We start from the raw sequence: 12,119 nt of genomic DNA on the forward strand, positions 1-12,119 counted from the left end.
ACTTCCAGCAGAGCTTTTCCCATTCCCCATCCACTTGCTGAGGCTCTTCTCTGCCTGACGTCAGTTAAAACCTTCCCTTTGCTGCAGACAAACCCCCAAGGAGGAGGACAAAAGTGTCGATGTGGTGTTCTTTCTTTCTTTTTCCCTCTTAAATCCTTCTCCTCCTCTTTCCTTTTCTTGCAAACCAGGCTTTCGCTTCGTCCAGCGTCACCAGCACCGAGCGGGAGCCCTTGACCTGCCAGAGCCTGTGTCCCTTCACTGCTGCTCCTCCCAGCCATGTTTCTCCCCCAGACAAGTGGGGCACCAGAAAAACATCCTCAGCCCCCCCCACCCCTTACCCTGCAAATATATTTTTCATTAAATACATGCAAGAATAGCTCTTGCTGGGCATCCTGGTTTTTAATTGTGTAGATATTACAGCTAATTACAGTTCTATTAATATTTCACTTTGAATTAAAGATTTATTTTCCCCACCCTTCTATCCAGGAGGGAGTTAAATTCACACCCAAGGCAATTGCAGGTGCTGGAAATGCAGCCCATAGATAAAAGGGACCATGCGTGGTTCTTGTGCCTGTGTCTCTTTGACGTGAGTGACCTGTGAAAAGGAAGGAGGTGGTGGTGGTTTGGCCATAAATTATTCAAAGCCCTTTTGCACAGCCGAGCCGGAGAGTCCAGTCCATAAGATGTGGTTTCAAGTTTTCCTATATAAAAAAAAAAAAAAGAAAAAGAAAAATTGCAAGCAGCATCTCCCGGGCAGTGCTTGGTGGCTTTAGCAGTGGACACAGTGACCTTCCTCGCTGGAGAGGGGCCAGGGCGCTGGGAGGCTGGATGCTACGCGGCCGGAGCTGTGCCTGTTTGGGAGGCAGCCACGGGCTGAGCAGGCTCGGGGCATGTCAGAGCCTCGTGCCCGGAGGTCTGCACATCCTGGAGGGTCAGGGAAAGGCTGCTGGTGGCCCTGGAGAGGCTGGAGCACCCTGCAATCCCAGGATGGACATGAACAGAGCCGGCACTCGGCTTGGGATGTACCCCTCCAACCCTGCCGCTGGGACGGGAGAGGCAGCGACTTTAGTTCCTCTTGTTTTGAGCCTGATGAAGTGGTATTGATCCTGCTGAGGATGGTACTGCATCCATTTGCTGACGGTATCAAACTCTCCTGGAGTATTTGATCATGTTTTGACCCACGTGCAGAGGAGGAGCCCTAGCCGCAGCAGCGGCGACCTTTGCGGGATTTGCTGAACCACTCTTGGCTCAGGCTGCTTCCCTGGTATCGCTGGGGCATCTCCCGTCCGTCCCATGCCCTCCTACCCGTCCCCCTCAGCTGCCATGGCGTGGCCTTTCCTGTTGTGCCGGGGGAAGCTTGGCAGCTTTGGCCTGAGCCAGGTTTTCAAATGTTAATTGTGTTTTGATGTTCTCGATGGTGACATGAGCGCTGATGATATTTTGGCTTCTGGCTGACAGCAGGGAGAGGCGTGTGAGAAGGGGACGTGTGTGATCCATGAGGCTAGGAGAAAAGAAGAGAGACGCTGCCAGCTGCAGGCGTGGTGGCAGGAGCATCCCCCAGATCCATGGGACTCAGGTCCCCCAGACCGAGTGAGGAGGGTTGGATGATGATTGCTTTCCATCAGAGCCAGAGGAGCAGTGAGCACCAAGCATCCCTGGGGGAGCAGGCTGATGGAGCAATTCAGGTGATACTTCAGCCCAAACTTCTGCATAATTTAGGCCAGACACTTTCCCCCAGCGATTCCCAAGGACCTGGGCGAAGCAGAGCAGGCTGGCCTGGTGTCCTCGTGCCCGGGCGCAAAGCCCTGCCCCAGTGCTGCGAGACCCCAGGCTGTGAGCGGGATGTCCTCATTTCTCCTCGAAGGCAGAGCACATCTTAGAAATCCCCTGGGAGCTGAGGGCTTCACCCAACCCAGAGCAGAGAGCTTGACCTCAGGGTGCCTCTGAGAACTGCTTTTGGCAAAGGGATTTGTGCCCAGCTTATCCTGCAGCGGCTGGAGCCCCCTCAAGCCTGGCTCATGTGTGACCCATCGGCTCGGGGCACTGCCTGGTGTGCCCTGAGGCTCTTTCAAGCTTGGGGCAGGTGGGGGGCTCCTCTCTGCCCAGGGGCTCAGTGGCCCTGGGGACCGATGGGTGCAGACCCCCCTCCTGCCCATGACTCTCTGCCCTATATCATGGCAGTTCAAATAGCCCCCACAGGTCACCAGATGATCCTTGGGGGTCCTTGGTTGGGTCCTGGGGGGCTCTCCCAACCCCTTTGCAGTGTTTCAGCTGCTGCCTGTGGTGGGGACAACATGGCTCCTTGACGTTTGGGCCCCCTCTCCCTGGCTGCTCTGCTCCCTGTGCAAAAGGGCCCGGGCGAGTCCTCGCCCCCCTGAGAGCCTTTTGGAAATAAGTCATGGACCCCCAAGATGGGCAGATGCTGGGTGAAAGCCACTGCCCTGGAGCCCTGCTCGGGGATGGGGGGTTTGCTCCTGGTGGGACAGATCGCAGCTAAGAGCTGGGCTGTCACCATCATCTATCCTTGTGTCCCATCCCCATCAGCCACAGCGCAGAGGTCCTTTTGCTTCAATTCCTGGCACCGGTGCTGGCGTGGATGGGGGTTGCACACTGTGCGTGCATGCACGGGGGGGCTGGATGGGGCTGCCCCCCTCCCGGGGCTGCCCTCCACTGCATCTGAGCAGAATAAGAATGAGAACCACTCCAGCTCTCGCTGTAAATGAAATCACTGCAACTGTCTCTCTGCAGGAGACAGCGCTCTGGGCATGGTCCCGTGAGCATCTGGATCCATGGGAATATCGCCACTTATTTTAATGGCAGGAGGGCGGCTGGCCAGCTTTTCAGGTGAGTGCATCTTGCTGGAGAGCACGTAGCTCCTTCAAAGGCCCGGCCAGGGCTTTGCACTGGGAGATGGGCAGCCCTGAGAGCTTCTAGAAAACCAGCCTGTCTCCAGCCTCCTAAAGAGGATCTGGGTGACATGGCTGCATTCGCCAGCGCCAAGCCCTTCGCAGCGGCGCCCTTCCTGCCTGGGACCTGGCTGACCCCGCACCAGGGCTGCTGGTTATTTTGCTATTCCAAGAGAGCAACACAAATCAACCCTTAGGGAAGATGAGGCTGGAGATGTGTTTTGGAAGGGCTATGCTTTGTGTTTTGGTGCTCGGAGGGGCAGGTGGAACTGCAGAGAGCCCTCCCCACAGCCAGATGCCCCCTTTGTGTGCAGGGACCGGGGTCCCCACATGGGCTGGGTGCTCTCGCAGCCCCAGCGTGCAGGCAGGTGTACTCCTTAATTGCTCCGGTGACCGATTATCTCGCAATCATTACCATGATGGATCGGAGCAGTTAATGTGTCAATGGCCATTACCAGGGGGCTGTGTTTTCTCTGGATTAATGAACTGACACACCACGATGGGCTCCTCGGAGCTGCTGGAGGCCTGGGGGGGTGGTTTGATAGTGAAAGGAGGCGATGCATGAGCCGTGCGCCGCGGGCATGTGTGCACAGCGGGGCGTTGGCATCATTTTATGGGAGGCTGAAGAGAAGGGCAATAGTCTGGGATGATGAGGATCTGGTGAGAGCCTCCTCCCTTGTTGCTGCCCCCGTGGAGTTGCTCCCACCATGGTGCAGGGGGGAAACTTGGGGATGGCTGTTAGTGGGAGCCGGAACCTCTCAGCAGCCTGGCATGCAGGACCCTTCCAGTGCCCACGCCATGTGCCATGCTCCTTGCACGGTCTTGCAGGTCTTGGCAAAGGCTGCTGCGTTTGCACCCATGAGAGCTGTTGTGGGCCTCCACTTCTGCAAATGCTGAAATTAGAGGATGCGACCTGTGGGAAGCTCCTCAGCATCGTGGGGGCTGGAGGCCCTGACGCCTGTCAGTCCTGCTGTTGTGCTCATGGCCGCGATGATGGCTGTAGGTGATGGGCAGGGATAGAAGCAAAGGACAAGTACAAGCAAAATTACGTCTTGATGCTAAAGACCAGGTGGGGAGAGGTTCTGGGGCCAGCAGAGCATGAGAGGGACCAGGTCCTTCCCTCCTCCCGCCGGCCGGGGCTTTTGCAGCCCTTCGTGCGCGGCGCTGCCCGGCGGAGGGGGCTTGCGGGGCTGCTGCCGTTCCCCCCGCGCCGGGGGGAGCCGGGGGCGGGTGCGGGGGGGACCCCCGCCACCTCCCCGCCGCGATGCGCTAGTGCTTTAAAAGGCTGGCAAAGCCGGCGGCGGGCTTCCCAGCGCCTCTTCATGCAAAACTTCCCCAGCCCCGGCCCTCCTCCTCCTCCTCTTCCTCCTCCTCCCTCCTCCTCCTCCTCCTCCTCGTCGCGGCTGCGGTGAACGGAGCGCGGCGGGTCCCGCCCGGCTGCGGCTCGCTCGGCTCCCCGGGCCGGGGCCGGGGCTGGGGGGGCTGCGGGTCGCCCCCGCCGCATGCCGCAGGGCCCCCCCGGGGTGCCCGCGCCCCGCCGGGGCCGGAGGCGGATCGCGGCACCGGGCAGCGGCCGCGGGCGGAGACGGGGTCGGCGGCGCCGCCAACTTCGCGCTGCCCGCGGGTAAGTGCGGAGCATCCCCGGGACGCCCGGGCCGGAGCCCCCAAACCTTCCGGGGGGGGACCCCCTCGTCCCTTCCCTGCAGTCCCGCTGCTTCCCCCCCTCCCTTCCCTCAACGCTCCAGCAAATTTTCCGCCTTTCCTTCTTTTTTTTTTAAATGTTTTTGTTGGGGGGGCTGCGACAGCGGGGTCTGCAGCAGGGACCCCCCACCCCGCCGAGCCCCAGCTCGTTCCGCCCCGGCTGCCCCCCACACTCCCGCGGCAGCTCCCCCCTCTCCCACCCACTGCATTTTTCATAGCTGGGGGGCTGCGGAGTGCTGCCCCTCGCCTCCCCGCAGCACCGCCCGCGGCCCGCTGCATCCCGCCATGGGGGGCACGGGGGAGACACCCCCTGTCCCAGTCCCCAAGCCTGCCACCTTTGTCCCCAGAGGTACCCGTCGCCCCTGCGTGGGCTGCGGGGGGGGGGAGGAGGGAGCTGGGGGGCTCCTCTGGCGGGAAGGGGCTGGGAAGGGGTTTGGGGCAGGGGCTGGTGGTTGTGGCCGAGCCGCAGGCGGGTGGCTGCCCTCGCCTCGCCGCAGCAGCGGGCGAGGCCCGCAGAGCCCGCTGCAGGGCAGGGCAGGGGGGAGACAGCCGGTGATTTGCCCAGGTCAGTGGGGAAGGGGCTGCCCCTTCGAGCCTGGAGGGGCTATGGGGGATGAAACCCTTTCCAGGAGCTCTGGAGCCATCCCCAGTTCGGGGCAGGGAGACCCGCTCCGTGTGCCAGCACACTCTGCCAGGTTTGTTTTCGTCTCTGGAGCGCTCTCCCGCTCCTCAGCGCTTTTTGGGAGAGCAGATCTGCGTGGCTTCGGGAGCCGCTGGGGAACTTGGCAGCCGTGGGAAAAAAACGGAGAACTCTCCCACTGCCTGCCTAGGTGCAGTGCCACTGCCGCCCTCCTCCTCCTCCACCTCCTCCTCCTCCTAGTGTGATGAGTTTGCCGTGCTCTGCCAGCTGAGTTATTTTCCTGTGGGCTTCTTTGGGTTTGGGGGGGATGCCTGCTGCCTTCAGCGGCGGCTGCGACAGAGAGGCTGCGGAGTGAGTCATTGCCATCGCTGCCACCGGCGGGTGACCTGTGGCTCGGGGCTTGACGGGAGGATGGCACGAAGCAGGGCTGGGGTGACCAGAGGAGCTCACCGGTGCTGGCCGCTTGCCCCAGGCAGGGCCTGGGGAGGGAGGGAGCTGAGCTGATCTGTTGAATGCAGCGAGGAGCTTGGGGAAAACACCAAGAGAAGTGCCAAAAGAAGAAAAGCTCATTTCCTTTCCTCCCTTCGCTCTCTGTAAGCAGGGATTTATCGGCAGCAGGGCAGTGGGTGGTGGGTACGTGCTGGGCAAGGCTCTGGCTGAAGGGAGAGCCGGGGCGAGACCTTCCTCCCTGTGACCTGCCGCCTCCGTGCTGAGAGCAGCGGTCCGATGGGATGTGCAGAGATCCTGGCTGCCTTTGGCCAGCCTGGCCGAGCCGGGGGGGATGCAGCTCCGGGGGCTGCGGCGACAGTTGTCCATCTATGCGAGGGTGGCGGGTCCCCACAGGCAGCAGTGGGGTCCAGCTGCCCCAGGCTGGGGCTGGGGGGCACAGGCAAGCCCGTTTTGGGGAGGGCTGGTGGTGCCAAGCTGCACACCGGGGTGTTGGGGCAGTGAAGGGGGAGCTTCGGGGGGGTTTTACACCAGGAACCGAAGCTTGGGTGCAGCTGCGGTCTGGCCCCGCATCACAGGGACCAGCGTCGCCCTGCGGAGGAGCCTGCTGGCTCCCCGAAAAAGGGTGTCACGTGCTTCAACTTTGGCATCAGGCAGGAGGAGGATGGATTTGTCAGCTCAGCCACCCCCTTCCAGCTCTTCCCAGAAAGGCAACGGCTTGAAGATGTGGCAGGTCCTAATTATAACATACACGAACCCGCTCCCACCGCCCTCCCCAGTTTTGTGCCCACTGCGGGCACTGTCTCTTCCTTTCGGGCTTAGCGTCTAATGGAGGGGGTTTCTTCTGCGGGGTGGTCCGGTTCCCCATGTCCCTGTGCTGTGGATGGCCCTGCACAAAGCCCAGCTCAGGATGGGGGTCTCTGCCCCCACTGGGGCTTTCCCAGGCTGGGTACAGGCAGGGGCTCGTTCTGCCAGACCGTGGTCTTGGGGCGTACGTGCGATGGGGAGCAGAAATGCCGGGCAGTGCCGCGGGCACCGCTGGGGACCAGCAGTCAGGCCCTGCTCTTGCTCTGAGCCAGCGCCGTCCCAATTTGCAGAAGGTGATCAAAAATTAATTGCGGGATTTCACGGCACGTGGCAGGAGCGAGGATGAGCGGCGGCTCCTTCCCTCCCTCCGGCCTCTCCCGGCTGGAGCTCTGTGCCTTGGCTGCCAGCAGAGACCCTGCGCTGCCTTCCGCAAGGTGAGCCGCTGCGATCTCCGCTTGCTCCGTGGCTGGCTCCTGCTCGCCTTCCCCTCACCGCACCATCCCGTCCTTCAAAGTGAAGGATTAGCCCTGGCCCGCTTTGCAGTGGGGAGGGAGCGGGAAGGAGGGAGAGCTTGCCTGCAGTTAAGAGTGTGTGTGTGTGTATATATATATATGTATAGCGTGTTAAATATTCCCTGGGTCTGATCTGCACCCAGTGGGAGCCTTTTTCTTAGCACTTCAACATCCTTTGGGGGATGCTCTGGGGCAGCGAGGAGGGTGGTGATACTGAGCTTTTCCCCTTGTGGGACTCTGAGCCGGGCACTGGCAGAACCTGGTTGCAGAGAGGTTGAGTCGGCAGCGGTGATGGGCTTGAGCTTACGCAACTGTTACGGTACCGGTTCGCTCATCGATTGAGGGGTTGCTGGGGGGAGCTGCATCTTGGAGCACATCGGGTGGGTTTTGATGGTAAACTCTGGGGTCTCTACTCACCACTGCCTGCTGAGCCATGGCCTTGCTTCTCTTCTGAGCGAATGATGGGGTACTTGACCTGAATACTTAAGGTTTTGTGTATTGAGAGAGAACTTAACCTGGCATCCACTTCCTCCGTGTCTAAATTCTGCTGTACTTCATGGAGCTTTTGCAATTAAAAAACCCAGGAGCCAAAGCGAAGTTCCCTGTAATCGCTTGCGAGCGTGCGAGGGAAGAGCGAGCGTGCGCTAATTGGGATATTGTGCTGCATGCCGGCTGGCCCCGCTTGCCGAAGGAATAGCAGGTGGGGAAAGAAACGGCCTTGATTTTCAAAAAGATGCCGGCGAGCTCACGGCAGCCTGTGCGGCAGAAACCACTGCAGCCCTCCCAGTGCCGGGGCTGGGCTGGGGAGGTCTCCTTGCCCGTGGGCTGATGGGCCGTCAGCTCCTTGGCAGCTGGGGATGGGATCGTGCAGGTGAGTGCTGGGCACAGCCTCTTGGCCTCTAATTCCTGCATCTCCTGGACCTCATCGCTGGCTCAGCCTTTGCCTGGTTTAACAAGCCCCGATGCAACTGGGCGGGCTCAGTGCAAAACCAGCGAGTGCCTTGGCTTTGAACTGGAAGCCAACAGGTCCTGCACAGCCGAAGGAGCCTGGTCCTGCTGCAGGCAGAGCTCTGCGCTCCGTGGGAGCGGGGTCTGCTCGGAGAAGGGTGGGGTGCTTGGGCCACCCTGCGATAAGACCTAGCTGCGATCCGATGACTCGCCTCTCGGCTTTGCCCGCTGCCGGCGGCTATAAAGCTGCGGTGATTAGCGCTTAGCCGGCACTTGGGTTGGTGGCACATGAGACATGAACTTGCCTGCCTGCAGCGGCATGGGGTCCACAGAGCTAATGGCAGTAAAATGGCTTGGTTTTGACTGGGAATCCTGCAGGGAGTGGAGCGAGGGAGAGAAATGGGCCGTTTCCTTCCTTATTTATTTATTTCCCCCCCCAAAGGAGGTTTTTCATTGCTGCAAAATCCCTGTGTTGAGGGGCAGGTCTGGGGTGTCCAGCAAAGAGCCCCCCTGTGCTGTGCAGACATGATGGGCCAGGTCTCCTCTGGCCCAGGGCTGGGGGTCAGGCTGGGAGGCCACTCTCTCAGGAGCGGTCAGTGTGATTTTGGGCTCCCTCTAGGCTGTTTGTTCCTGGAGCTCTGGCAACACCAGGCTGGGGAAGGGAAATTTTGCAAACAAAATCCAGGTGATACGTGCAAGGGGGGCTCCAGCTGCCTCTCCTGGAGATGCACCCGCTCTGGGGAGCGACCGCGAGCGCTTGCCTTGGCTCCAAAGCCCTGGGGTGCAGACCCCTGCAGCAGGATGGGCTGCCTGGCTCCGCAGCTGTGTGTCCAGTGGCAGCTGGTGGCGATGCAGCCGGGGAATGTGTCCCAGCACCTGTGAGCATCTCTGGGCTCTGCAGGACGTGGCGAGCCTGGATTATGCCTTGCTGCAGCCCCGTGGGCTCTGGTGCAGCCCAGGGCGGTGCAATGCTTGCAGGGATGCATGGAAGGAGCTATGGGAAGGAGCTGCAGAGGTAAAGCCCGGGATGGTTGGTCCCTGCATCTGGGACATGGTCCCTCCCCCGAGCACTGGAGGTGGTTTTGCAGCCAGAGCTCTGTGTGGTGCAGGGGAATTTTTAATCATCGTTTGATTTCTCCTGCCCAGCTGAGCCCTTGCCCTGCCCCATCCAGGGGTCTTTGTGGATGGTGAGGATGGTGACGGTCGGTAGCACGGCCACCACTAGAGGGGAGCAGGGTGCCATCGTGCAGGACCAGCCGTGTGTCCTGGGGTGCTGGGGACCCACAGGGCAGGGGCACAGCCCAGGAGCCAAGCGCTCCCCGTGGGCCCCTCGGCTTTCGCTGTCCCGGAGCAGCAGCAGCAGCCCCGGCACCTGCTTCTGCAGTTCCAGGCCCTCATTAGATCTGTCTGGCTGAGGCCGGGCAATGACCCGTGCCCAGGCTCTGGAGATCTGCTTGGTTTGATTAGTCCTTGCATGGCTTCCCAGATCGCAGATCCGGCTGTGGCACGGCTGGGATGAGGGCAATGGAAAGGCTTGTTCCTCACTGACGATATGCTTGTGGGAGGTAGGAGGAAGCAGCATTGCTCCTTCCTCTGGCGCTGTGATAAATGCCACACTGGGCATTTATCCCACCCCATTTATTACCACCCTCGGGGGTATGTACCTGCACCTGACCTGTTGCAAATCTACAAATACTTTTTCCCCCAGGAGCTGTGCAGATGGGGCAGGAGGGCGGCTCCATCCCGTTGCTGCCCGTAGCATGTGGGTAGGGCTGCTCCCTGCTCCGTGAGCATGTGCTGTAGGCAGGCGTCTCCCTCCAGATGTGTCTCTCCCTCCAGATGTGCAGGACCAGCCTCATGGTGGAAGGGCTGCTCTGGGGCGGTGCAGGAACAGGGGTCCCTGGGGATGCAGAGGCTGGTCCCACACCTTGGAGGAAGGATGGGTTTCCCTCCCTCTTGCCCTTGAGCTTTAAGGCCTGGGCTCCTGCCTGCTCGCCCAGCCCCATGCGCTGCCCACCCTTCCGGGCAGCACCCCAGGGTGGGACCAAGATTTGGGCTGCGTGGGGAGCAGTGGCTTGTATGTGGCTATGGGGATGCTTGGGGCAGGTGGAGGGTGACAGGGGGAAGGGGCTGCTCGTCTCCTGCCCCTTCCTGACGAGCGCTGAGGCTGTTGGCAGCACAGGCTCATCGGGTAATTCAGGCTGCATCTCCCCCAGTGATTCAGTGAGGGATTCAAACCAGCTCCCCCCTCCCCTCCCCATTATTTGCGCTTTCTTCTTGCCTGCCATGATATTTTTACCTTCAGTTCGTTCAGATTATATGATCAAAGGAGGCACAAAAGGGAGAGAACAGAGAGGAAAAAGCTTAAAAGAAGAAAGGGAGAGGCTGTGGGCTCCGGGGGACTTCTAGCTCTGTGGGAGCTGGCCGTGGGCTCAGAAGACTTTCCTGGGAGCGGGTCCATGTGGTGACCCATCGTGCCTTCTCCAAGGGGTAGAAATGTTGTGAATTCTAGGGTAGGGTGCAAGAAATGACCTGATTTTGGCTGGCCTGGGGCTGCACGGTGGGGTTTGAGAATCTCTGGGTCTCCCCATCATCTGCATCCTCACCACAGGCAGAGCCTGACCCGCTTCCAGGCTGTAGCAGGAGCTGCTTTCCCTGGCTCCGCTCCTGCTGCATGGGATGGTTCTTGCAAAGGAGATGGGACCATGCGGAGGGGTGATCCCTGCCCTTGATCCCCATCCGAGCAGGGCAGCGCTCGCGGGGCCTCTCCTGGCGGCGGGGCAGGCTGGGGTGGGCGGGTGTCGTGCCGCAGCACTCCCAAGCTCCTGTCTTTTGAAGCAAAGAGCTCGGCACTGGGTAATTCTGGTTGCTTAAAAGCCCTGGCTGTCAGAAACGCTTTGGAGATGGGCCTTCAAGTGGCTCCGACGGGCAGGGATGTGCATAATTTATGGAGGTGAGCTGAGGCAAGGGCCCTCCTGGCTGGGGCGGCTGCTGAGCTGGGAACCTCCTCTGTGGTGTAAAGGGCTTCGGCATGGCTGGCTCTGGCGGGCAGCACCCCTCGGGGCCGGCTGAGGATCCGGCCCGGCAGGCGCGGGCTCGGATGCTGGGCTCTGCGCTTGAGCTGAGATTAATTTAAGCTGTTTCTTTGGTCTCGCTGTTGCAGCCCATCCTGCTTGGGGAATGCATTTGCCTGCTCGGCTCTCCTCTGCTTTTTGGTGCCTTGCATTAATCATGCGCTGCCCTCGCAGCATCCATCAGCGGCTGCTTGGAGACAGCAGGGATGGGCTGTGGGGGAGAGCCTTCCAAAGGGGAAACTGAGGCAGGGGTCCATGCTGCTTGGTCAGGGGCAGCTCTGGGGTGCGGGGGGGTGAAGATCTGTCCTGCCGTGACCTCAGAGCCAAGGCTGTGGCAGCACCCTATGCCCACTCGAGGGGCTCTGTGCTGAGAGCAAAAGAGACAAGATAAGAGCACGGGGGTTGTGGGAGGATGGGGAGAGGTCAGACCCCCCGGGCTCCCCCCAGCTGTGAGCAGGAGGCTCCTGCGAGGGTGTGGGCCAGGATGGAGGGGGTGGGATGGGCTGAGCCCTCTGCCAGCTCCAGTGCTGGCTCTGGAGGAGCTGGCACCTCTGAGATATGGTGTGGGAGCCAGTGTGCTGGGGCAGGGTGGCACTTTGCAAGAGCAGGTGGGGTTTTTTCCACCTGGTGAAAGGACCAAATCTCACCCCGTGCTGTTTGATGGTCAGTCAGGACCCGAGGGTGCCTCCCCTCCACGCTGCAGGGCAGGGCTGCTCTTCAAATGCTGCTTCTTGGGGGAGAGCAGCTGGTGATGTCAAAACGGTCCCCACAGGCTGTGCTTGATGCCGGGGCTGCCAATGCCCTGTGACCCTCAGGGAGGCGTTGGGATGCGGGTCGGGCTGCAGCGTCTGTGCTTGGCACAGCCCGTGGGCATCACCCAGGCACTGCTGCCAGTGCTTTCGCCACCAGCTTTGCCCCCAGTTTCCCAAGGGACCGTTCGCTCCCTCCTCCCGCCATGGGCACCCAGCTTGGCGTCCGAGGGCCTTTGCAGCCCAATGCTCTCAGCACGCAGCTGACCGATCATCCTTGCCACTTTTAATTTGAGCGGGTTCTCGGGTTGCTTGCCCAGGGCAGCCAGAAAGCC

The 12,119-nt window shown here is 60.9% G+C and overlaps 1 protein-coding gene across 1 annotated transcript in view; it reads left to right on the forward strand.

Annotated features, from left to right (window-relative positions):
- The first annotated feature begins 4,275 nt into the window (after positions 1–4,275).
- Positions 4,276–12,119, forward strand: part of GRM4 (glutamate metabotropic receptor 4) — a 55,041-nt gene continuing 47,197 nt past the window's right edge. Inside the window, exon 1 of the mRNA XM_075115567.1 lies at positions 4,276–4,530. The gene's annotated coding sequence lies outside the window, so the exon portion shown is untranslated. The remainder of the gene's footprint in view (positions 4,531–12,119) is intronic.

Source organism: Phalacrocorax aristotelis, chromosome 21 (genome assembly GCF_949628215.1).
Source record: "Phalacrocorax aristotelis chromosome 21, bGulAri2.1, whole genome shotgun sequence".
Classification (NCBI taxonomy): Eukaryota; Metazoa; Chordata; class Aves; order Suliformes; family Phalacrocoracidae; genus Phalacrocorax; species Phalacrocorax aristotelis.